The following is a 25,126-nucleotide window of genomic DNA, read 5'->3' as shown; positions in this document are numbered from 1 at the left end:
AGGCTGAAAAGTACTGTCCTGAAGATAATTTTTATAGTATTTATTTTAAAAATTAAGTTGAAACATAACATACATTTCAGGTAACCTACTTGACATATCATTTTAAGTTAATAACTAGTTATTTTTATCTTTTAAAGCATATGTAAAAAAATTACAACATATTATAAAGCTATTTTTCCCCTACATGAGGTTTGCATCTTCATCTATTTGTTTTTTTAAAGATTTATTTATTTATTTTAGAAAGAGAGATTGCATGAGTAGGAGGGGCAGAGGGAGAGAGTGAAGGAGAGAAGCAGACTCCCCAATGAGTGTGGAGCCTGATGCAGGGCTTGATCTCACAACCCTGAGATCATGACCTAAGCTGAAATCAAGAGTCAGATGCTCAAACAACCGAGTCCCCCAGATGCCCCTAGGTTTGCATCTTTAAGAGAAAATATATTTTGAAGGGTGCCTGGGTGACTCAGTAGATAAGCATCTGCCTTCAGCTCAGGTCATGATCCCAGGACCCTAGGATGGAGCCCCTGTTTGGCTCCCTGCTCAGCGGGAATCTGCTTTTCCCTCTCCCTCTGCCTCACCCTCTGTGCTTTCTCTCAAATAAACAAAATCTTTTAAAAAAAGAAAATACATTTTGACAATTCTCTATTTCAGAATATATATATCAAATCATACCAGGTTTCTTCCAAATTAAACTAGAGCCTGAGAATTTTCTGATTATTATAGTAAAACTTTCAAATTTATTCACTCCCTCCTTTGAAAGATATCAATGACTTTTGCCATGTAACTTGTCTGCCTTGCACAAAAGCTGTATACTTCTCCATTCAATTGACTTTCGGCTTGGCCATATTACTTGCCTTGGCCAACAAAACATGAGCTAAAGCAACAGCATATCAGTTCTGAGCAGAAACTTTAATAGTCATTGCATATGTTTGTTAGTTTTTTTATTCCTGTCCTTTCCATGAAAGAACAGCATATATTCAGAGAATTTCTCTGTGAGCCTTAGTTCCAGAATGAGAAAACATCAGGAGCAGACTTACAGTCCTAAATCAGAAAATCCGAGTCTGATGCACAACCTTAAGTAGAACTATAGTTGACCTGAAGACCATTTTGGAGGAGAGACAGAAGTTTGCTACTATAAACCACTGCAATTTGGGATTATTTGACTAATACAAAGAATTTAGATTAAAATGGCCTTATTAAGTATCTACCAAAGATAATCTTCACTACCTAAGACCTGGCAAATAACTGACTGGGGTTCAAAAGACATCCAAGTATAGCTTATATTGATACATTTTTCTCTGGTTAGAATATTTAAAAAACCAACAGCTTTTGTTTTTAGGCTTATAGACTTTAAAATTTCCCTGGGAACTTCCAGGAATGGAATGACATGAAGGTGGAATAGACATACTTCTCTCCATTTGTCCCATTAAATACAACTGAAAAGCCTGGCATTCTATATGAAACAAATATATGAAGATTCTAAAAGATGTAAAGAAGAAAGTAAGATTGTTTAGGGAGCTCAGAAACCGATGATCAACAGTGTTTAATACTCTAGGTTTCCCTTTTTGCCTCATATATCCCATACTTGAAGCTAAGGAGATAGCCAACGAGGAAATACCAAAGAGCACAGGCAAAAAAATTCACAATTAATAACTCTTTTCTCCAGTCAAAGGTACAGCCTAGCAAGACTGAACTTTTACATAATAACTGCTTTAATCCAACTAAACACCACAGAAAAATTGTGGCCCTACTCCAACCTCACCAGTAAATGCTAAGTGGGGAACCTAGATGTCTACACCTGCAGCTGTCATGAAACAACCCAACATGTCCACTGGGATGATGTCAGACTGCCAAACAGGGAGGTGGAATTTTCCCTGCTGCTGGATGGTAACAAAGAGGCCACCTTGCCACTTCTCTACTAGAATAGTGTCAAAAGAGACCTAGAGGAGAGTCAAAAGGTTTACCATTACCCATTGTAATGAGGTCACTTTCACCAGTGTCAATGGAGCCCACAAGAAGATCACCATGCCTAGCAGTAACAAAAAATACCATCCCTGCCCTAAAGCCATCACAAATATAACAGTATAAAGTGGTTGAAATTGGAATAGGAAAAAGACATTCAATGAAAACACTTACCAAAGGAAAGCAGGAGTGACTATATTAATATTGTATAAAATAGACTTTAGATCAAAGAAAATTACAAGAGACAGACAAGGATATTATATAATGATAAAAATTTCTATCTACTGCAGCAAGAAGATACAGCCATCATAATTGTGCGTGCACCAAACTGTTTTTTGAGCTGCAAAATATGTAAAACAAAACCTTAGAGAACTAAAAGGAAGAAACAGAGATGTTCACAATTCTAATTGGAGACCTCAACACCCCCTTTTCAACTACAACTAGAAAGAAAATCAGCAGTTAGAAGAGTTTAATAACACCATTAATAGAATCTAATTGGCATTTATAGAACATCCCACCTGATAATAGTAGAGAACATGTGCCTTCAAGTTTCCATGAAATATATACCAAATATACCACTATGTTGGGTCATGAAATGAATCTCAACAAATTTTAAAACTTGAAATCCTACAGAGTGTTCTCTCTAACCACAATAGAATCAAACTAGAAATAACAGAAAGATAATAAAACTTGAAACATTTGAAAATTAAATCACACATTTTAAATAATCCATAAACTAAAAAAGAAATTTTAAAGGAAATTTTAAAAAGCTCATTGAATTAAATGAAAATACAACACATCAAATTTTGTGACTCACAGGTAAAGCAGTGCCAATAGGAAAATTTATAGCACTAAAAATACACATTAGAGAAGAACAAAAATCTCAATACAACAATCTAAGCATCCACCTCAAGAACATAGAAAAAGAAGAGCAAAATAAACTTGATGACAACTGAAAAATATTTTTTAATGAAGGTAAGAGAATAAATCAATAAAGTGAAAATAAGAAAATTGAGAAAAATCAATGACACTATAGGCTAGGTCTTTCTAAAGTCCAATCAAATCAACAGATCTCTAGCAATAATAACAAAGAGAAAAATAGAGATGACATACAATTAAATATTATAGGATATCATTACAGACTTGTAGACTTCAAAAGGATAAAGGGAGTATATTTGGAGTATGACAATCTACATAAATGTAATATGTGTGACAATGAAATGACGATTTACACAAAATGGACCAATTCCTCAAAGAACATAAATGTTCTTGAGAACATAACAATTCACCTGATATGAAATAGATAAATTGAATATCCTTATAACTACTGAGAAAATTTAAATTATAATTTAAAAACTCCCAGAAAAGAAATTTCAAGGCCAGACAGCTTTACTGGAAAACTCCACAAACATTTAAAGAAGAATTAACATGAATTCTACAATCTTTTTATAGAAAATAGAAAAAAAAAAAAAAAAAAGAGAACACTTTCCTATTCTTTTCATGATACTGGTGTTACCCTGATACCAAAACCAGACAAAGAAAGTAGACAGACAATAGGGTAGAATTAGGAGAACTAAAGACCAATAGGTCTCATAAATATAAACACAAAAATCTTTAAAATATTAGCGAATAAAATTGAGAAAATATAAAAAAGCATTATACACCATGGCCAAGTATCATAGGATAGCGGTCTAGTTCCATATTTGAAAATCAATCAACACAATCCATCATATTCACAGGCTAGGGAAGACAAATTGCAACATCATATCATCCAATCCAGAAACAAAAAGACAAATTGTAACACCCATGCATAATAAAAGCTCTCAGAAAACTAGAAGGGGAAATTCCTCAATTGGTTAAAAAAGAAAAACAGCTATCATTATACTTAATGGTGAAAGATAATGTTTTCTTCCTAAAATTGGGAACAAAGTGAGGATTTCTGCTGTCACCATTTTCTTTCAGCACTACTGGAAGTTCTAACAAGTACAAAAAAGGCAAAAAATGGAAATAAAAACGGAAAAGGAAGAAACAAAACTGACCTTATTTGCAGATGACATGATTTGCCCCATAAAAATCTTAAGGAATCTAAATTTTACTCTACAATGAATACTTTATTATCTTATTGGTCTTATTACAATAGGTTTCATGAGAATATGCTATGAAAATCTTAACAAAAGCCATGGTACTTCAAACGTTTCAATTATCTTCACTGTTTTGTTCCTACCATATTCAATCCTATTTGGATAGGATATGTAATGTTATAGTTCTTTGAAATTATAAGAGATTATTTAGATCCCTCCACTGTTAAGTGCTGGGGTTGAGTTCCTGCGCTTAAGACCAGACAGTGATCCACAGAAAGGGTAAGAAAAAGAAGTATGGATAGTTGGACACATTCAAGACAACTTTCTAAGAATTGAAAGGCCACCCAATGAGAAATGTATGTAAAGTCTGGGCTGTGAAATTTGAGCATCTCTTGAAACCCAAGCTTGTTTATTATCAGCTATTCATTTTACCTAATAACTGATTATCTTGGCACACCCTTTGAGATGCTGTTCAGAACAGTGCAAGATCGTAAAAATAAAACTTTAAGAAATATTGAATGGGAGTTAAATTTTGCTGCTTCCCATCCTTTCATTCCAAAGAAAAATTTCATCCCATAGCTTCAAACTTTGACATTCTGACTTAACTTCCTTTCTTTTGACTGAAGTTATGATGTTCTCTTAAGTTATATCCCTGGGATATATCGCCTGGGTGTAGGACTTGTTTTCTTTCTTCCAACTAACATTTTGCTGGGCCAAAAGTATACTGTGTAAATAAAACAAGTTTCTGCTTATAACATGTAAAAAAGGTTTTATACAAAAGTGCTCTGCCCAAATCTAGAATGTCCATTTCTTTCTTATTACACATTTGTACCTAAAAAACAACTCAGACACTTAGTGTGATTTGAATATATTTAGAAATCACATTTATATATTCTCACTGTGATATCTATGACTATTGGTCTAGTATAAGTCCAAGGTGGGGAACGAAATTATTTAGTATGCTACATCAATTAGCCAAGGCAAATTAAAAAAAAAAAAGTTTGTTTTAGATAATGCCCAAAGTAATTGGGAAATGATAACTTATTAATTGAAGTCCCCTTGGAATCTTGGTAATAATCTCTTCATTAAAGAGCTGTTTTATATCATACGTACATACATATATATGTATATTTATATAAGGCGAGATAGAGCAAATGAGAGAAAGAGAATACCAACAACCATTTTACTTTATTTTTTTTTAAGATTTTGCTTATTTCCTTGAGAGAGAGAGTGTATGTCAGAGAGAGCATGAGCAGAGGGAAGGGGCAGAGGAAGAAGCAGACTCTCCGCCAAGCAAAGAGCCCAATGCAGGACTCAATCCCAAGACCTTGGAATCCTGACCTGAGCTAAAGGCAGCCTTTTAACCAACTAAGCCACCCAGGCGCCCACCAACAACAATTTTAAATATAAAATGAGGGGATCTCTGGGTGTCTCAGTGGTTTCGCGCCTGCCTTTGGCCCAGGGCGTGATCCTGGAGTGCCGGGATCGAGTCCTGCCTCGGACTCCCAGCATGGAGCCTGCTTCTCCCTCTGCCTGTGTCTCTGTCTCTCTCTCTCTCTTTATGTCTATCATAAATAAATAAAAATAAATCTTTAATAAATATATATAAAATAATAATATTTAAAATCATCTTGGTAAAATGTTGGTGAAGGGTACATGGAAAAGTCCCTTCTACTACATTTGCAAATTTTAAGTTTAATGTTATTTATTAATTCTTAAAAAGTGCTATTTTGAAAATAAAACTTCATGAAACTTCTCCCAAATTTATTCAGGGACAAAGGTGATAGTAGCTATCACTAAAGGTGCATAAATAAATAGACTTATGTTTATGTTGTTAATACTTATTCACATTTAAAGATAGTTTCATAAAGATTAAACTTTGAAGCATTTTACTGGTAGGGACAATCTTCCCTATAGATTACCAAAAAACAATAGAATTACTAGCAGAGTAGAAATGTCATGCTTAAGAATAATACAAGATACATTAAAAAGCTGGGGAACAAAGGTAGTGTTGCAATGGCATTTCACCCTTTCTATCCATCCAAGAATAGAGAATATATGAATCACTTTGACATAACATCAAGTCTTTTTGTCTTCTGCAGTGACTTTCTCACATGTGTAAAAGTAATGCTATTTTTGTAAGGAGAAAATTGATATCCCAATAAATAAAAACCAGGTTATAAAACGCATAATGCATAACTGACACTGATTTAAAAAAAATAGGTATCTATAACATGTGTTCTGAAAATGAAAAATCTTAGTTCCTAAACCAGTTCAGGAAAATTTTAACAAATGAAAACAATAATTAATTCTATTGGGCTTGTCCATTTTAAAATTCAAATATAAGCCAAATAAGGAAAACTGAAATTTAAGGGTTGGGATTTTTATAGATTCTGATTTTTAAGGAAAATTTGTGAACTAGTAAACCAATGACCTTTGATTATATCTCCACAACCTGAACATAGGTCACCAATTTTGTTTTTGGATTTTGGAGAGTAATAGGAAATGCAGGAAAAGTTTCCAATTTGTTTTAGTTGGTTTACTTTTTATCACAACTCCCTACTGTATTCAGAAAATTAAGATCATTAAACTCCAAGAAGTTCAAAAGATATTAAAATTAAATGAATTATCAGAATGAAATAAACACTTTCCACAGAACAGTTACTCTATTATGTAAGGTTTAGACCCTGAACACAATAGGTAGAAGCGCAAACTGAAATCTGCAAATAAGAATCATTTTAATAATGTTTTAGTCTCTTACATACTGATTGAGTTTGGGGCATTTTAATTTAATTTTTAACAGTTTTCTTGTTTTTCTAAAATTTATCTTACCAGCAATTAAATCTCTCCCTCTTCATCTTTATCAGAAGCCATTTCCATGTTAAACTGGTTAAATTATTTCCATTCCAGACTTTAATATGTAGCTTTGTACCAACTTAAAAAAAAAAAAATCTTAACCTACAATAAACTGGACCACCCCATAACCTTGATTTATGTTTCAAGCTTTAAACAAAAAGTTTGCATCTGTTACCCTTAAAGTCTGTAATTAGTAGTTGAACCACCACAAAGAATTAACATGATGTCATGTCTAGACAACATGTAAATTAATATGAAAGCAATTGATTTACAAACTCTATACTAATACAAATTAATCTGAATTAAGTTTAATCCCCAGTTATTAACTGATTAAGTGTGGCTGTTGGTAGCTACAGAATGGTGATTTCCATCTGTGAATTTTAGGGACACTTAATCATTGATTCTGTATGGAGCATAGACCATGACTGCTCCCAGCACAGAAGAGCTAGAGAAGCAAAACTGAAATATACAATTTAAAAACATGTAGGAAGCTTTTCTTAAGTGTCATAATTAACTTTTGGCAAGGGGGATGTTTCAGGCGTGTTGACTCTGGCTGTGACTGGCACACCATCCCTCTTATAAAGTGCATTCATCTGTTCTGAAGGAGAATTTGCTCTTGCTTTGAGCAAACATGAAATCAAAATTGCCAATATGTTCTTTCTTTTTTAGCAGAATTATCACAATTTACTGTGGACAGAAAACACATCATTATTAAGTACTGATCCCTGTGAAAGATATTTGGTCTTTGGGATAATCATAATCCCAAGTCTTTAGAGCAAATCAACAGGTGTGTACTCTCAAACCAGAGGAGGTTATTTATTCAACCATCTCATATGTTTTGGGAGTGCCAGAAAAATGTTTTATTTGTCCTATTTACCAAAAACATTTATTTTTCTTTACATATTATGGATCTTCCCCCAGTTTTTTTTTTAAGAATTGCTTTTGTTTTGTTTAGTTTTGCTATTTTGTTAAAGAAATATCTGTACAAGTAAAATTAGCTTTTACTCATTTAGGAGTGCTAAAAATTCAACATGATTATCAGAATATAACAAAAATGTTGGTTTTGCTTCCATTAGCCAGTTCCCATAATTGCATTCATAGTATTTTTCAGATAATTGGAAGCCAAGAACAATCCTATCAAATTATGAAAAATATTTTCCTCTTTTTGATTTGGTGGTCATTAACTTAGTTTGTCAGAAAATTCTCCAGCTTATGTTGGAACAAAATTCAGGAGTATTTTATGACTATAATATATATGTTTGATAATTAAAAAGCAACTATGTAATATCAAAACGAGGGTCATTGTATTTATATAGACTCTTTTATAGACATCCTACTCATTGTCATAATAACTGAGGCTGTCATGACCATAGTCTGTGCCTCACATGAAGCCCTAAACAATTCTGACAGGCTGCAGCTCATTAAGGGACAGTCATTTTGTTGAAATGTCTATCAGCTCGCAGGGATGCACCAAGATGAATAGGCCCAAAACAATAGGCCCATTTGTTAGAGCAGTAGCTTCTCTAATACATGATGAGACAATCAAGCCAAGCTGCCTTCGGCACAAAGACATAATTAATCAAATGGACAAATGGTTCAAAAATTGCTCTAGTATATTCTGTAGTGGACAGAGGTTTCCATGGAAACATTGGCGTTTGCATCACAGTTAATGACCATTCTGTACAATGAAGGCTCCCCCTTCACACACACTTCTTTACTCCCTCTCCACTACGCCTGCTCTCCCCACTGTTCCAACCATTAAGAAACACAACCTGGAGAAAAACAAACAAAACAGGGAGAACGAAGAAGCATAAAGGAGAACCTTGAGTACCCGATTTTCCTATCAGAAAATCTAATAGTTCTATTTCAGGATTTATAAAAGTAATTGTGAATTTACTATCATGATTTCATTACTTCGACATATAAATATATAGGAAACCAACTTTAAACCATGACTTTTAATGGTATTAAATAACTATAGTGGTTTCATTGTAGTGTTTACAGATACAGCTTAGGTTATGGCAGTGACTTAAACTGTATTTTAAAAATTACATTGCAACATCTCTAAAATGTTAAATGAAAATTTAGGAAAGTCTTGTGAGAAAGGAAGATTTTATCTTCAATCTCTGGAGAATGACACAAAAATATTAGGTATAAGTGTGATCTTTTACAATGTGTTCTGAAACATCATTGAGTAATATCTAATCAGGCTATGGGCAACCACTACTTTGTACCTAAAACATATTCTCTATAGATAACTGAGTCAATTTGTTTTTGAAAGTAGTTTCTTGTTACTTTATGGTGGCTTTTGAGTTTTTAATCATTGCTCACCATTTCCCCCGCAAGAAGACAGCTTATCAAAATATTCTTTCCAATCACAAAAAGTACAATCTTTCAGAAGTGTCCTGATAAATGCAATATTCTTAATCTTGATAGTTTAAGAAGCACAAAAATAGCTAATTTCACGTGTGTTAGAGGGTCCAGTGTAGTACTTGAAATAAGAGTTTGATTCTTTGGAAAATATATAACAGGTAATTTATTGAATTTTTTTCCTCTAATGCAGTTTTCCCTTTCTCTTAATTTTTTTTTTTTATCTCTGTACAGGAGCTGGATACCTTTGTAGTGTCCCTTGAAGGCATGTTCTTTTCCTGATATTTAAGTTTTTATTTTTAAAAGCCTATGACAATGGAATCCTTTGCTGGTGAGAAGCATGAAGAGAGAATTTCAAGGCTTTTGGAGTGAGGGTGGCCTAGGGGACAAGCACAGCAAGAGAACTGGTGATATTTTTAAGACTTGAAAGGAGAAAGTAGTTTCCCAGGCCTGAAAAATTGAAGAGCCCAGACCAATATACTGGAAGTGATGGTTAGTTTTATGTGTCAACTTAACTGGGCTAAGAAATGCCCAGTTATCTGAGAGTTGGTAAGACATTATATCTGAGTGCATCTGTTAGAGGTTCTTGAACAGATTAGCTTTTGAATTGGTGGCCCGAATGAAAAAGATCCCCCTTACCAATGCAGATGGGCATCATTCAATTTCCTATGAGCCTGGATAGAAATAAAGGCAGAGTGGTTACTTTAGGTGGAGTAATAATTGGCAGAGTGAGATAGGAAGCTCTTTATTCTTGAGCTGCTGGGACATCCATTTTTTTCCTGTCTTCAGACATGGGCACTCCTGGTTCTCAGACCTTCTGGTTCTCAGGCCTTTGTGTATGGACTGAATTATATAAGTGGCTTCCTTGGTTCTCTAGCCTGCAGAGAGCAGGTCATGGGACTTCTCAGGCTCCTGAATTGTGTGAGCCAACTCCCATATTAAATCTCAACCTCTCTCTCTGTCTTTTTTTTTTTTTTTTAAATTTTTTTTTATTTATTTATGATAGTCACAGAGAGAGAGAGAGAGAGAGAGGCAGAGACACAGGCAGAGGGAGAAGCAGGCTCCATGCACCGGGAGCCTGATGTGGGATTCGATCCCGGGTCTCCAGGATCGCGCCCTGGGCCAAAGGCAGGCGCCAAACCGCTGCACCACCCAGGGATCCCTCTCTCTGTCTTTCTTCTCTAGATAGATAAATAGTTGATAGATAGATAGATAGATAGATAGATACATACATACATACATACATACTTATACTATTATATCTATACAGAGTTATATAAATATATATCTCCTGTCATAAATATATCCTATTAGTTCTGTTTCTCTAGAGAACACTGATACACTGGACAACACAGAAAGAAAACTGCCAAACTCAAAGAAGACTGGCTATATGGTACACTTAGGGAGGTTGTAACTAAAGACAACCTGTCTGGGTACAGATTTCTTTGTACAGACTCTGTCGGAAGCCTACTTTCAAAGAGCTATGTAAGGTGAACCCTGAGCATATCTGTAGTTACCAAGATGTATGGAAGGAAGCCCATGGACCCTAACATGACTTTCCTGTATCAAATTGGTATTCCATATTCTTGTACCATCCTAGAATCAAAAGAAATCAAATCACTACCTAACTTATATACAAAAAATTGGTATTTCTTGCACATCTAAATTTGTAAATTTTATTTTTGTGCCAAGTGTTTTTTTTTTTTAAGATTTTATTTCTTTATTCAGAAGAGATACACAGAGAGAGACAGAGACATAGGCAGAGAGAGAAGCAGACTTCTAGTAGGGAGCCCGATGTGGGACTCGATCCCAGGACTCTGGGATCATGACCTGGGCCAAAGGCAGATGTTCAACCACTGAGCCACACTGGAGTCCTGTGTGCCAAGGTTTTGCTATAGAGAAGAATGAATGAGAACACTCTTCTTATTACTTACTAAGGTAAAGAAAAGGACATGGACATGGACAGGTGTTCAGTTAAACTATCCGGTAAGGGTTTAAGCCATGTAATATTTTTCTGTAAACATTTTATTGAATTCTAAGATACACACAGAAAAGGTACACAACACATACATAGAATCCAGCTCGAGAAACAGAACACTAAAAAAATAAAAATAAAAATAAAGAAACAACATTACCAATATTCTGGAAACTTCCTATTTCACACTGCCGATTATTACTCAAACAAGGGTAACCACTATTTAGACTTCTACTGCCAGAATTTTTTTTTTAAGATTTTATTTATTCATGAAAGACACACACATATTGAGAGAGAGAGAGAGAGAGGCAGAGACACAGGCAGAGGAAGAAGCAGGCTCCATGCAGGGAGCCCGATACAGGACTCAATCCCAGGTCTCCAGGATCACACCCTGGGCCAAAGGCAGGTGCTAAACCGCTGAGCCACCCAGGGATCCCCTACTGCCGGGATTTAATTCTGCCTGTTTCAAGTTGTGGATACTATATTTTTGAGTTGATAGGTACTCTAGGTATTCAGGCTGGAATGACTACGTAAATACAAAATTAATAAAGTGATAACAGAAACAAATGAAAAGAACAGGAAAATAAATAAATTTGGAGAGTTCCTTGACATTATATGGGCAGTTTCTGTCAGTGAAGTAATTTGATACAATATCTACCCAGTTTGCTTACATGAAGCAGTGCCCTGGTTCACCTTACTCCATAGCAACAAGACTACCTCTATATATGGATTCATCACTGAATGGTGCTATTTATATGAGGAAGACAGTCTCTTTAGGACCCAATTTCTTTAACTGTAAGAGGAATGGTAACATGATAATGTTATTAGAAAAATAATAAAATGACCTATCACGAAATACTTTGAAAATTTTAGGATCCTCACAGTGAAGCTATGAATAAACAGGTGTCCATTATATTTTTGGTGGGAATGAAAAATAATCCTACCATTGTGCTAAGGAGGGTGGAAATATCCACCACAATTACAGTTGTATTCACTCTTTGATCCAGCAGTCCTAATTCAGGAAATATATCCCAAAGAAATACTTTCCCATGCATGAGATAACATATACTATATATAAGGTTATCCACAGCATATTATTTTTATTAGATTAGAAACTCAACAGTCCAAAGGATTAGAGCTACCCACGAGTCCAAATTTTTGTTTGAATAAACTATGGTGTATCCACACCGTAGAATTCTATGCAATTGTGAGAATGAATGAGAAGACTTCAATGAAGCAATTTCTAGGATATATTTTAAGTAAATAAACTGATATTTAGGATTGTATATATAGTATGCTACTGGCATGTAAGAAAGGCAAAATAAGCATACATTGACATTTCTTTGCATTTGCATAAATCATCACTGAAACGATAAACATAAAGCTGAGAATGAGGGAAGAATAGAGTTGATAGAAACGGAGCTGAGGTGGACTTTTTAAATATCTTTTAACAAATTATTTTGAAAAAACTTAGGCTTACAGAAAAGTTGAAAAATAATAAACAGAGTACCATATACCTTTCTCCATGCTTCCTTAAATCTCAACATCTCATATAGCTAAAAAAATAAATAAATAACATTAGTAAATACTATTCATTGAAATACAGATTTTATTCAGATGATTTTATTCAGTATTTCAAATGTTCATTTTTTGTTTTAGAATCAACCAAGAATTCTCTTGCATTTATTTCTTATGATCCTCAGTCTTTCCTAGAAGTCTGACAGTTCTTCATTATTCCCCTGTTTTGATGACACTTTGAAAGGTATTTTGAAGAATGTACCTTAATTGGGTTTGCATTATGTTTCCTCACAATGATCTTGAGGGTATGCATGTTGGGGAAGAAGATCACGGACAATGGACCTTCTCTACTGCATGATGATCAGGGGGCTCATGTGATGTCTCATTTCCATTGGTATTAATCTTGATCACTAAAATAAGGTGGTGTCTGAAGGTTTCTTCATTGTAAAGTCACTATTTTCCCTTTGTAAATACTGTTTTGAGAAATATAATCTGAGATGAGACTATGTAAAAATCTGTCTCTTCTTATACTTTGCCAAACAATTTTAGCATTCACCCATCAATCTTAACCACAGCAATTATTACTGTGGTTTTCTAATGGAGGCTTTTAATTTCCCTCAGTCATTCTGTGTTTATTAATTCAAATTCTATTATTAGGAGGAGTTGTCCCTTCTCAGCCTCTTATTTATTTGATAACTTATTTATATCAGTATAAACTCACTGTGTATTTTGTATGATTTAATTTTAATTCCTTTTTGGTTCTATCATTTAAACTTCCTCTTCAAAAAAAACCCCCTTTTTTAGAGGTTTTACTAGTGTTTACAATATACATGTTAAAATTGTCTAAGTACATCTTTACATAACAATATACTGTTTTATGTATAGTACAAATACACTATAACCTAGTATCCCAAATCTTCCCTTTCTCTTGTGACATTGCTGTTATTTGTTTCATTTATCCACATAAACATAAAATATTACTATCATTGCCCCAAATCATTGTCCTTTAGGTCAGTTAAGAATAAGACAAATGAAAGAATTTATTTTACCTTCATTTATTCCTTCTCTGATGCTCTCCTTTCTTTTATGTAAATGCAAGTGTCTGATCTATATCTCTTTCCTTATGCTTGAAAATCTTCTTTTAACATTTCTTGCAGGGCAAGTCTGCTGTCTGGGAATTCTCCCAGTTTTTGTTTATCTGAGAAAGTATTTCTTTTTTACTTTGGAAGGATAATCTCAATGGATATAGAATTCATGGATGCAGTCTTTGTTTTCAACATTTTAAAGATCTCATTCCACTCTGGCTTGCTTTTTTTTTTTTTTTTTTTTTTTTTTATGAGAAGTCTGCTGTAATTTTTATCTTGTTCTTTTGCATGGAAAGTATTCCCCAATCCTTGGATTCCATCAATATTTTCTCTTTATCTTCATTTTTCTGCAGTTTAACTCTGTGATGTGTCTATGCATATTTTGAGTATCCTATTCTCTAAACTTCTGGTTCTATGGTTTGGTATCTATCATTAATTTGGAAAGCTCTCAACCATTATTATTTCTGCAAACATTTCTTCTGTTCCTTTCTCTCTTTCTTCTCTGATATTCTAGTTACACGCATTTCACAACTTTTGATATTGTCCTCCAGTTCTTGGATGTTCTACTCTATTCCACTCCATTTCATTCCATCCTATCCTTTTTTCCCCCTCTTTTGTCCTTTAGCATTGTAGTATGAGAATTTTCTATTTACTTATGTTCAAGTTCAGGGATTCTTTCCTCAGCTGTGTCAAGTCTACTGACTGATGCACCCATCAAAAACAGTCTTCATTTCCAAATCTGTTTTTCATTTCTAGCATTTCTTTTTTCTCCTTTCTTATAGTTCCCATCTCTCTGCTGACATTCCATCTGGTCTTGCACATTGTCTACTTTTTCCTGAAGAGCTATGACCATATTAGTCATTGTTACTTAAAATTTCCTGAGATAATTCCAACATCTTTTTTATATTTGAGTCTGGTTCTGATACGGCTTTGTCTCTTCAGATGGTGTTTATTCCTGCCTTTTGGCATGCCTTGTGAATTTTGTTGAGACCAGACACATTACACAAAGTAATAGTAACTGAGGTAAATAGGCCATTAGTATGAGGATGTGTGTTAATCTGTCTAGGGGTTTAGGTACACTTAATGTTCATTTTAACTTGTAAGCACCAGAGGCTTTGCATTTCTCTAGCGATCTTGTTTTCCACTCCTCTTGGCTTTCAGTTTCCTTTTGTCCTGTTTTTAGAGAGAGTGCATGTCTTGAAGCCCTTTTTCTATAATCCACCTTTATTACTTCTGGAGGTTTGTTAGTATTATGATAGGTTATGGAGAAAAAAGGGTGTACTCTAATTTTCTGATTAAATGTGCATCTTTTTAAAAAAGATTTATTTATTTATTCATGAGAGACACAGAGAGAGAGAAGCAGAGACATAGGCAGAGAGAGAAGCAGGCTCCATGCAGGGAGCCTGATGCACGACTGGATCCTGGGACTCCAGGATCACACCCTGGGCCGATGGCAGGTGCTCAACCACTGAGCCACCCAGGTGTCCCAAGTGTGCTTCTTTTAATAGGCCGGTCTTGGGGATTTGGCCAATGAAGTATTTCTGCTTCTCTTCAAAGGGTAGAGCTTTGATCACTCCTATCGACTAGTCTTTCTGGCCCTAGTATTTCTAGTATATTTTCTTGAAGCCATCTTCCTTGTTGACTATGGCTCCCCCCCATCCCACGCCTTAGGTGACATGGGAAGATAGAATCTCTCTAGAGTGTATTTTCTTTCCCCAAATTGGGATATGTTTCCAGATTCATCCTCAAGTGATGTCCTCCATCCTAGAGATTAGGAAGGGTCTGTGAGAGTTTCACAATACCTACTGCTCTCTTTTCCTGTTAGAACCAGGGAAATGGAATGGAATGGAATGGAATGGAATGGGATAGAAGAAAATATCTAAGAACTGTGGAAGAACCAGGACCAGCTCCTTAGGAGCTTTCTCAGATCTCCCAGTGAAAACCTGACGGTGTTCCTGGAGGAAAAGCCTGAGAAGATATTAGGGGATCCCCTCTACGTGCAACCTCTAGGAGCTTCTCACAGCCCATAGTCTCTATGCAACCTGGTAATTCCTAATGTACACTGCACAAATGATCCTTGATTGGCAATTCTTGCTCCAGGTAAGCCAATCTCAGGAACTTTCTCTCCCTGGATGCACCTGACTCTCCAGTTTTTGGGAATGCAGTTTGTCCTGCAACCTTAGTTCTCTTGCCTAAGAAAGTCATTGATTTTCGGTTTGTCTAGCTTTGTCTTCTCAAGGTTAAGAGTATTGATTTCCAATCATTTTACATGTTGGGCTAAAAACTGAAGTCCTCAGATTCATGGATATATATTTTATTTGGGGGTTATAATCTAATATCATTACTATTTATTTTGTTGCTCAAATTATTCCAGCCTTGGTCACTGAGAGCTGTTTAATTTGACCCTTTTGTCCCCCTTTCTTTCTCTAATAGTGAGATCCTGACTCTCATTATCTAAAACTTATTTATTTATTTTAAAGATTTTGTTTATTAATTCGTGAGAGATACAGAGAGAGGCAGAGACATAGAGGGAGAAGCAGATTCCCGGCAGGGAGCCTGATGTGGGACTCCATCCCAGGACCTCAGGATCACGACCTGAGCCAAAGGTAGACACTCAACCACTGAGCCAGCCAGGTACCCCTAAAACTTATTTATTTGTTCAAGCCTAGTATTCATATAAAGCAGTTTGATAATATGTCCCATAGGTGCATGTGAAATAAGTCTACCAACTAAAATGCAATATCCCTCTAGTTCTTTTAGCCTTAAGCCTTGTACGATCCAGTCAAAACACTATTTCATGGTTACTTAGGTTGGCTTTTTCTTCCCCACTCACTTCATTGTGTTTATTTCATTCATCTGTAGGCTCCTCAATCACAGTCTGCATTCTATCCTGGGTGACTTCTGTACACCTGTCTTCCAGTAAATGGATTCTGTCCTTGGCTGTACCCAGTTTACTATTGAGCCTACTGAAGACATTTTTTTGTGACTGTGTTATGCATTTTTAGGATTTTCATCTGAATCTTTATTATAATTTCTAAATTTAACCACCTGTCTTGCATGCTGTCTACTTTTTCCTTAAGAGCCTTTAACATAATAATCATAGTTATTTTAAATTCCTTCTCAGGTACTTTTAACATCTCTATCATATTTGAGTTTGGTTTTAATGACTGCTCTGTTTTTTAGGAATGTGCTGGTTTTTCTTACTTTTTTGGTATGCTTTCTAGTTTATTCCTGAATATTTTCTTGAAGCCATCTTCCTTGTTGACTATGGCTCCCCCCTACCTGCCGCCTTAGGGGAGCAATTTGTTTAACCCATTAAACCTGGTTTTTCAGATTTGCTGTTGCTATGGTTACTCTCAGGTTACCACAGGTTTCAAATTCTAATACTACCATGTGTTTAGGGTAGGGGTTTTCAGAGGGCTTTTTATTTCAGTGCTTGCTCCATGCCAATCTTACTAGTTCTCTTCATACTGGACCTCAGTGAAGGTCTGTCTTTTACAAATTACTTATTACTTAATGCTTCTTTTCCTGGGGTGTGTGCTTGAGAATGGGGGCCACAGGTGTAGTTGGTCTCTATTCTGATTAACTGTTTGACATAGGCACTATATATCTGCTTCTTTGTCCTGGAGCTTGCTTTGGAGTTCTGAGTCCATTAGACCTTTATGCCCATCCTCCAGGTTTCAAGTTTCTTTTTTCCTATTTCCTTCTCCTAGCTGCAATGGGTTTTCACCAGTGACCCATGAGCACCAGTGTGCTGACCATCCCCCCCTACAGGTTTAGGTTTTTTAGTTTTATAGGGAAGATAGAGGAGAAATGTCTCCGTTGAAACTTGGGTGTCTCCCCCACCTCTATAGAAGCTACTGACTGTTTCCCTCCTCTAGTTCTGTACCACAAGGGAGACTTTCTCAGAAACTTTCACTTTCTATGAGGTCTCAGTTGCCAGACCTCCTGGTATTTGCAGTTCCCAGGATTTTTCACCACTTCCCATGCACATTTATTCTCCACCAATTTTCCAATAACCCGAGCTGACTTGCCAATAAGGAGCATATAACCCCTTCTTGCTGTCCAGCTGCATCCTGTCCTGGTAAGCCACTGTTCTTATCTTGTGTTTTCCTGGAGGCTCCAGTCTTTTCTTAGATTTTTTTTGGACCAGTTGACTGCCTTGCAACTTCAGCACTCCAATGGATTCCAGAAAAGTTGTGAACTTGCTGTTGTGTGTATACCTTTTTATATCACTGTGAATTTTGAATCATGCAAATGTATATTCACAAATTTTAAAAAGAAAGAAGTGCAAAACAAAGTAGTACCTACTCAAAACTCTTGCATGTGAGAAGCAATCTGTTCAAAAAAGTATAGTAGTAGATCTTGATAGATTATTAATATATGTAACCACACCTAACTATAGAGGAAAAACTAATACTAAAATTCTCCATGCCTGAACTCAAACTCTAAAAACCTCACTTTTGCTAAAAGTAAGAACAACAAATAATCAGTGGAGCCCATATTCAGATTAAAAGAGATGCAATGATACAATTGTTGCCATGTACTAATGGAATTTTATGATGGCCTTTGCTTTCAAATTTGAATTAAGCTGCACTTCTGTACTGAAACTTCATTTTTATTTATGACATAGTTATGCACTAATAGCCTTCCTACCTTTGGTGGTAATCTTATTTGCCTGGCTATATAAATTGTTCTGTTTATTTTTTGATTTTTATTACTTTGAAGATTCTTTCATTGAACTTAGTAACTATTTTATTTATAACAAATTTGTTTTCCTTCTAGGAATTTATTCTTCTCTATACACATTCACACACAATTGCAGATGCTTTTATTGAAATGAGTTTATATCTGTGTATATATATTTATATATACATAAAATATATTGCATATTTTTCCTACTTATGAAACATTTTAGCCACCCTGAAATTAACATCTATGTATTTTAATATATTTATATATATCCCTTAATAAAATTTATCGTGCTCAACTCATTGTAGATGTTGGAAACTTGATAAATTTCTCTTATTTTATAAATGGTAAACATAAGTTTACCATAAGTTAGGTATGAAGGAAGTATTTTATTCCATATTTACTCATTGGATTGCTTGGGAGCTAAAATTAGAATACAAACATTTAATGAATAACTTCTGCAGTTTTCCTCTTGTCAAGGAACCAAGTGACACATATTCTGAAAAGCACTTTTTTCTGAGCTCTACTAATTTACCTTTTGTGTTAGACTAATATATTTAATTCATAATAAAAGAAATTTTGTTAGCCCTGTGACATCCAGGATACTGTTCAATTCCTGAATAAAAAACAAACATGCAAGATAGAATTAGCAGTCCTTGTCTATCAAGAGCTTACAATCAACTGGGCAAAGCCTAACAAGAGCAACATCCTGTGTATCAGACCTGTTTGTGACTCCTTGTGATATTCTAACTTCTGAAATTGCCAGGAGTAGAACAAAATTCTTTTCAATGGGCTGAAGGTTCTGTATTGTTAGGCAGGCCTGGTATGAGTAAAATTTGTGCTGTCACTAAGAAGAAAGTGAGCTTATTTCCAGATTCCATGGAATACTCTACAGTCTCTTTGACCTTGGCTCTTAGACATCAAGCACAAACAAGTCTCAGAGCTCACCAGCTGATGAGGAAATAGTCACCTGGGGGCACCTGGGTGGCTCACTTGGTCAGACAACTGCCTTCTGCTCAAGTCATGATCCCAGAGGCCTGAGTCTGAGCCCCACGTTGGGCTTCCTACTCTGCAGGGAGCCTGTTTCTCCCTCTCCTTCTGCTGCTCTCTCCCCCTCTCGAATAAATAAAATCTTAAAAAAAAAAAAAAAAAGAATAGAACCTTTCAAGATGGGGTTCCTTTATGTACAAGCCAGAAAATGAGAGTTAAAAACTACTGAGATAGTTTAAATAGGAGGTTAAAGAAATATAAACATTGCTTTGTTGAACACTTAGATGATTTTTTTTTTTTGAGGTATAAGAGAAAGCAAAAAACAAAACAGTAACATTCACAGAGGGATAGAAAGATCAAACTAGCTTAGGTATGTCAAGAAGGGAAGTTTCACCTAGAAAACAATATTCAATATTACAAACAGAGCAGAATGATTGGGATAGATAGATAATATAAAAGGGCCTTCTATTGTAGTAGCATGGTATAGATTCGAAATTTTAAATGAATAAAGTTCTCTTCCAATTTACTGATAAGGAGCAAGGTACAGTTACCTTAGGGTTGAGTAGGGTTGACAAGAAAATATTGCCCACCCCTCCACTCCCCACCATTAGTGAAAGAAGCAATAGACAGTGAGCTTTGGACTCAAGTCTCCAGGGTTAAAGCTCAGTTCAGCTACCTATAAGCTGTGTATCCTTAGATATTTAACCTCTCTGCCACTCACTTTTCTCATCTGTTAAATGGTAATATGAGTATCTCATAGTACTATTTTGAAGATTATAAAAAAATACTATTGATAAGTGTTTAATAGGTTCTTTATATGAAATCCTGAGTCATAGATACCATGGAATTCAGAATTTGAAGTAACAATGATCATATACTTTATGTCACATAATACCTATCATGGGTTCTGAGGAAGCACACATGAATAATTCTGCAGCAAAAATATATGAATTTTAATACTAAATGGAATAAAGAATATAAACAGATTCTTATGAGTCCATTTCAGGTGTTGATGACAAATGAAATCAACCACAAAGTTCTCCCAAATTTTTAGTTTTTTAGAATTTTCTAGATAGAAGATTTGTCTATAAAAGATCATGAGCAGCAGGAGCAACATCACTATCTAAAACTATAGGATGGTATCAGGTGTCAAGTTTACTCTTGACAAGAAAGTGTCTTTACTTAGACACCTGAAAGCATTTGGAGTCATCACAATGATGTGGAGACCCTCTGCTTTGGTAAGTTTTATTTTTGTATCTTGTAATGTTAGCCAAGACTTCTAATACAAGGTTAATAATTGTTGGTAATAGCAGCATCTTTGTTTTTTTCCAGATCTTAGGAGGAATATGTGAACTGGTTAAAGTTCCAGAAAGCTTGATACAAATTCAGCATATTAGGTAATTTGGTTTATAAGAATCACAAAATACCCATTCAAGTACCTTTTTTCTATTAGTGGCTCTATATAATTTTGACAAGCTTATAACTATTTCTGTGTTTTCTGAATTATTCTATACAAGAAACTAGGTGGACTTCTGGTTTTTCAGTTGTACATGAAAGGAGCGTGGAAGTTGCCACTCCTTGCTAACAACCACAAAGAGAACAGACTGAGAACCTAACCAATCTTAAATCTGTAAGAGTGAGGAGGACACAGGGCAAATCATTGCTGTCCAGACTGAAGAGGCAGACAGGTGAATACAGGGAGGTGGGTGTTACTAGAGCAGAGATTAGGAGAGGAATAGCCCTGGATACTTGTGCTGGGATAGGAAAATATGAAACATAATTGAGGAATTGCTAGAGGCTCAGTGTAGACAAGTCTGAGAGTTAAAATCTTCATGGGAAGATGGGGAAGTAGAGAGGTCCCTACAGTTTTGTGAGATTGACCAGAATCTCACAATAAATGTCAGAGAAAATTCCCCTTGTGCTTCTGGCACTGAGAAGTAAAAGTTTGAAATACTCCAAAACATTCTAGTCTTTGAATGAGGCCTTTCCGTAGGGCAAGCTGGTTAACTGAAGCCTAAGATCCCAGGTTATTATCAGCCTAACTGACCTGGGGATGGGAAATACCAAAATCCAGCTCACTCTGCTAGCCTCTCCCACATTAGGGGTGTGAAAAACCTGAGAAACACTCATGAATTTCACATTCCAGAGGCACATACTCACTAAAAGACTAGAACCTAACCATGGACTATGTTTCCATTCCCCCTACCTAACCACCATATTGTCAATGGCCTATTTACAGCAGTTCCTTTAACCTGTTACATCATGTTATCATGATGTTATCAAAAAAAAAAAAAAAAAAAGATAATGTATACCTAGTGGCAAAAACACCATTTGAAGTTACAGAGCAAGCATAAGAACCAGACATGGCAAGGATGTTGGAATTATCAGATCAGGAATTTAAAACAACTAATTAATATGTTAAGGGCTCTATGGATAAAGTAAACCATATGTAAGAACAGATGGACAATGTAAACTGAGATTTGGAGATTTTAAGAAAGAATCAAAAAGCGATGCTAGAGATAAAACAACAACAACAACAACAAAACCCAAAAACCTCTCTAACAGAAATACAGAATGACTTTGATGAGCTTATTATAGACAAGACACTAATACATCTGACTAAAGAAACTCTGAGTTTGAGGATACAGAATAAAAACTTCCAAAACTGAAAAAGCAAAGAGAAAAAGACTGAAAACAAACAAATAAACAAACAGACAAACAAAAAACACACATCAGAATATCTATAGACTGTGGAATAAATTACAAGAGGTATACCATATAAGTACTGGAAATACCAGAAGAAGAGACAGGAATAGATGAAATATTTGAAACCATGAAAACTTCCTGAAATTAATGCCAGATACCAAATCACAAATCTAGAAAGCCCAAAGAACATGAAACAGGGGAACCTGAGTGGTGCAGTCAGTTAAGCTGCCAACTCTTGGTTTTGGCTCAGGTCATGATCTCAAGATTGTTGAGATTGAGCCCTTCCTCAGGCTCTCCACTCAGCATGGAGTCTGCTTGAGATTCTCTCTTCCTCTCCCTCTGCCCCTCTCACTCATGTTCTTTCTCTCTCAAATAAATCTTAAAAAAAAAAAAAAGAACATGAAGCAGGATAAATGCCAAAAAACTACATCAAAGCATATCATATTCAAATTACAGAAATCAAAGATATAGAAAAAGTTCTGAAAAGAGCCAGAAGGAAAAAAAAAATCTTAGAGAGAAAAGATAAGAATTACATGCAAGTTCTCAGAAAACCATGCTAATAAGAGAGTGGAACGAAATGTTCAAGTATTGTGGGGGAGAAAAAAACCATCAATCTATAATTCTGTTCCCTACAAAATTATCTTTTAAATGTGAAGAAATACTTTGTCAAACAAAAATTAAAGAAATTCTTTGCCAGTGAACCTGCTTGGCAAGAAATAGTAAAAGTTTTTTTAGGGAACTTGGTATTTCCCCAAACAAATTTTAAACAAGTTTAAAACAATGTCTACAGAACAACTTATATACAAATGTATAGCAGTATTGTTCATAATTATCATACTTGATAGCAACTAAGATATCCTTCAGAAGGTGAATAGATAAATAAACTGTGATACAACCAGAGACCAGAATATTTACTAGAAAAAGATCAGTGGCTTCTAGAAGTTAAGGGGGAGGGAAAGATAAATACACACAACAGGGATTATTTTAGGCAGTGAAACTATTTTGTATGATACTATAATGGTGGATATATACATACACCTACATAAGTATAACAGTGGATATTATACATTAGTACAAAATCACAGAATACACAATACCAAGAGTGAATCATAAAGGGTAGACTTTGAGTGATAGTGATGTGCCGATGTAGGTTCATAGATTGAAACAAATATACCACTCCAGTGGGCAAATGCTTATAATGAGGGAGGAGGGGATGAGGGTATGTGAGAAATCTGTACCTCTGCTCAATTTTGCTATGAACCTAAACTGCTCTGTATTACAAAGTTTAATTTTAAAAAGTACAAAGTATTTTTTTTTAACTGTCAAGTTCAACACTTTCAAGATCAGGAACTATTGTTCTGAAAAATACACTGATAAGAAAATAAAAGGCTAACCACAGTTTGGAAGAAAATATTTGCAAACCATATATCCAAAGAGGATTCATATCTAGAATATGTAAAGAATCCTTCTAACACAATATTAAGATAACAAAATTTAAATTGGTCAGAAGACTTGAAAGACAAAAATATACGGATGATAAAATATGCTCAACAGTATTAGTAATTAGGGAAATGCAAATTTAAATCATGAGACAATACCACATAATTGCTAGAATGATTAAAGTTTAAAAGAATGATAACATGAAGTGAGAATGTGGATCTATAGGAAATCTCAAACATTATTGATGGGAATATAAAATGATGCCATCATTTATGAAAAAATTTTTTTGATAGTTTAAGTTGTATGTAACACATATAAGTAATTTAAAAAAATACAAAAATATACTTTCATCCAACATCTTCTCTCTGAAGTTTTAAAGAACTTTATTCATAATAGCTCAAACTAAAAATACCCCAAATGTTCATTAAATATTTAATGGATTAACAAATTGTGGCATATTCATACAGCAAATACTACTTGTAGTAAAAGAATACAAACATAAGGGAATGATCTACTGATATATACAATATTACAAATTAATTATTTTTAGATTTTTATTTATTCATGTGAGAGAAACAGAAACATAGAGGGAAAAGCAGGCTCCCTGAGGGGAGTGTGATGCAGGACTCTATCCCAGGACCTCAGGATCATGACCTGAGCCAAAGACAGATGCTGAACCAGGGAGCCACTCAGGTGCCCCCACAAATTAATTTTAAAGCATTATGCTAAATAAAAGAAGCAGCTACAAAGCTGGTTTCACACATATTGTATGATTCCATGAACTACGGAGTAATATGTAAAAAGCAATGACTATCTAAGGGCTGAACTGAAGCAAAAGCAGGCAGATGTTATAGATAAGTCAATATTTCGTAGAAGATCCAAGACTTCTGAAGACTGAAGCAAAGCAGGCAGTTGTTATAGATAAGTCAATATTTGGTAGAAGATCCATTTCAAAAAAAATATTTGGTAGAAGAGAACAATCGTAGGTAAGCTTCCTGGTTTTATCACTCATAGCCTGAAGGCAGACATCATTAGTGCAATGCTGTACAAGTAACATATGAAAGTGATAAGACTTTCTCATTGGACTGATGAGCCAAAAAAGGCAGAATCTGGGACAACTACATAGCTGAAAAATTAAGAGGGGTCAGAGTCAAATGGGGAGAGGATCTTTAAAAAGAGATAAGGTAGAAAAAAAAAAAAAAAAAAAAAAGAGATAAGGTAGAAACACATTATACCTAAATATCTGACTGAACTTGCCATGCACCACCTAGAAAAAAATGGCAATTTAGTTCTGCCAAGATAACCACTCAAAAAAAAAAAAATCAATCAATCAATCAATCAATCAATCAATCTTCTTTGGAAGTATATAACATAATCTAGAAACTCAACAATGTATAATTCACAACATCCAGAACCAAAATCCAAATTATTCAAATTTCAAAGAAACAGAAAAA

At 34.9% G+C, this 25,126-nt stretch overlaps 1 long non-coding RNA gene across 4 annotated transcripts in view; it reads left to right on the top strand.

The window, feature by feature from the left end:
• Positions 1–8,582: 8,582 nt before the first annotated feature.
• The window catches only part of LOC140639687 (uncharacterized), a 28,131-nt gene continuing 11,587 nt past the window's right edge, over positions 8,583–25,126 (top strand). Inside the window, exons 1-5 of one of the 4 annotated variants that reach the window (XR_012036317.1) lie at positions 8,583–8,777; positions 9,501–9,758; positions 12,901–13,003; positions 15,670–15,944; positions 20,859–20,923. This is a non-coding gene — a long non-coding RNA (uncharacterized lncRNA). Of the gene's footprint in view, positions 8,778–9,500; positions 9,816–12,900; positions 13,004–15,669; positions 15,945–20,858; positions 20,924–25,126 lie in introns of all 4 variants that reach the window. The other 3 variants (XR_012036321.1, XR_012036322.1, XR_012036316.1) reach the window with 3 other exon arrangements.

This window comes from Canis lupus, chromosome 1, assembly GCF_048164855.1.
Source record: "Canis lupus baileyi chromosome 1, mCanLup2.hap1, whole genome shotgun sequence".
Taxonomy (NCBI): domain Eukaryota; kingdom Metazoa; phylum Chordata; class Mammalia; order Carnivora; family Canidae; genus Canis; species Canis lupus.
Note: the sequence above shows the minus strand (reverse complement) of the source record. Positions and strands in the feature narration are given on the sequence as shown.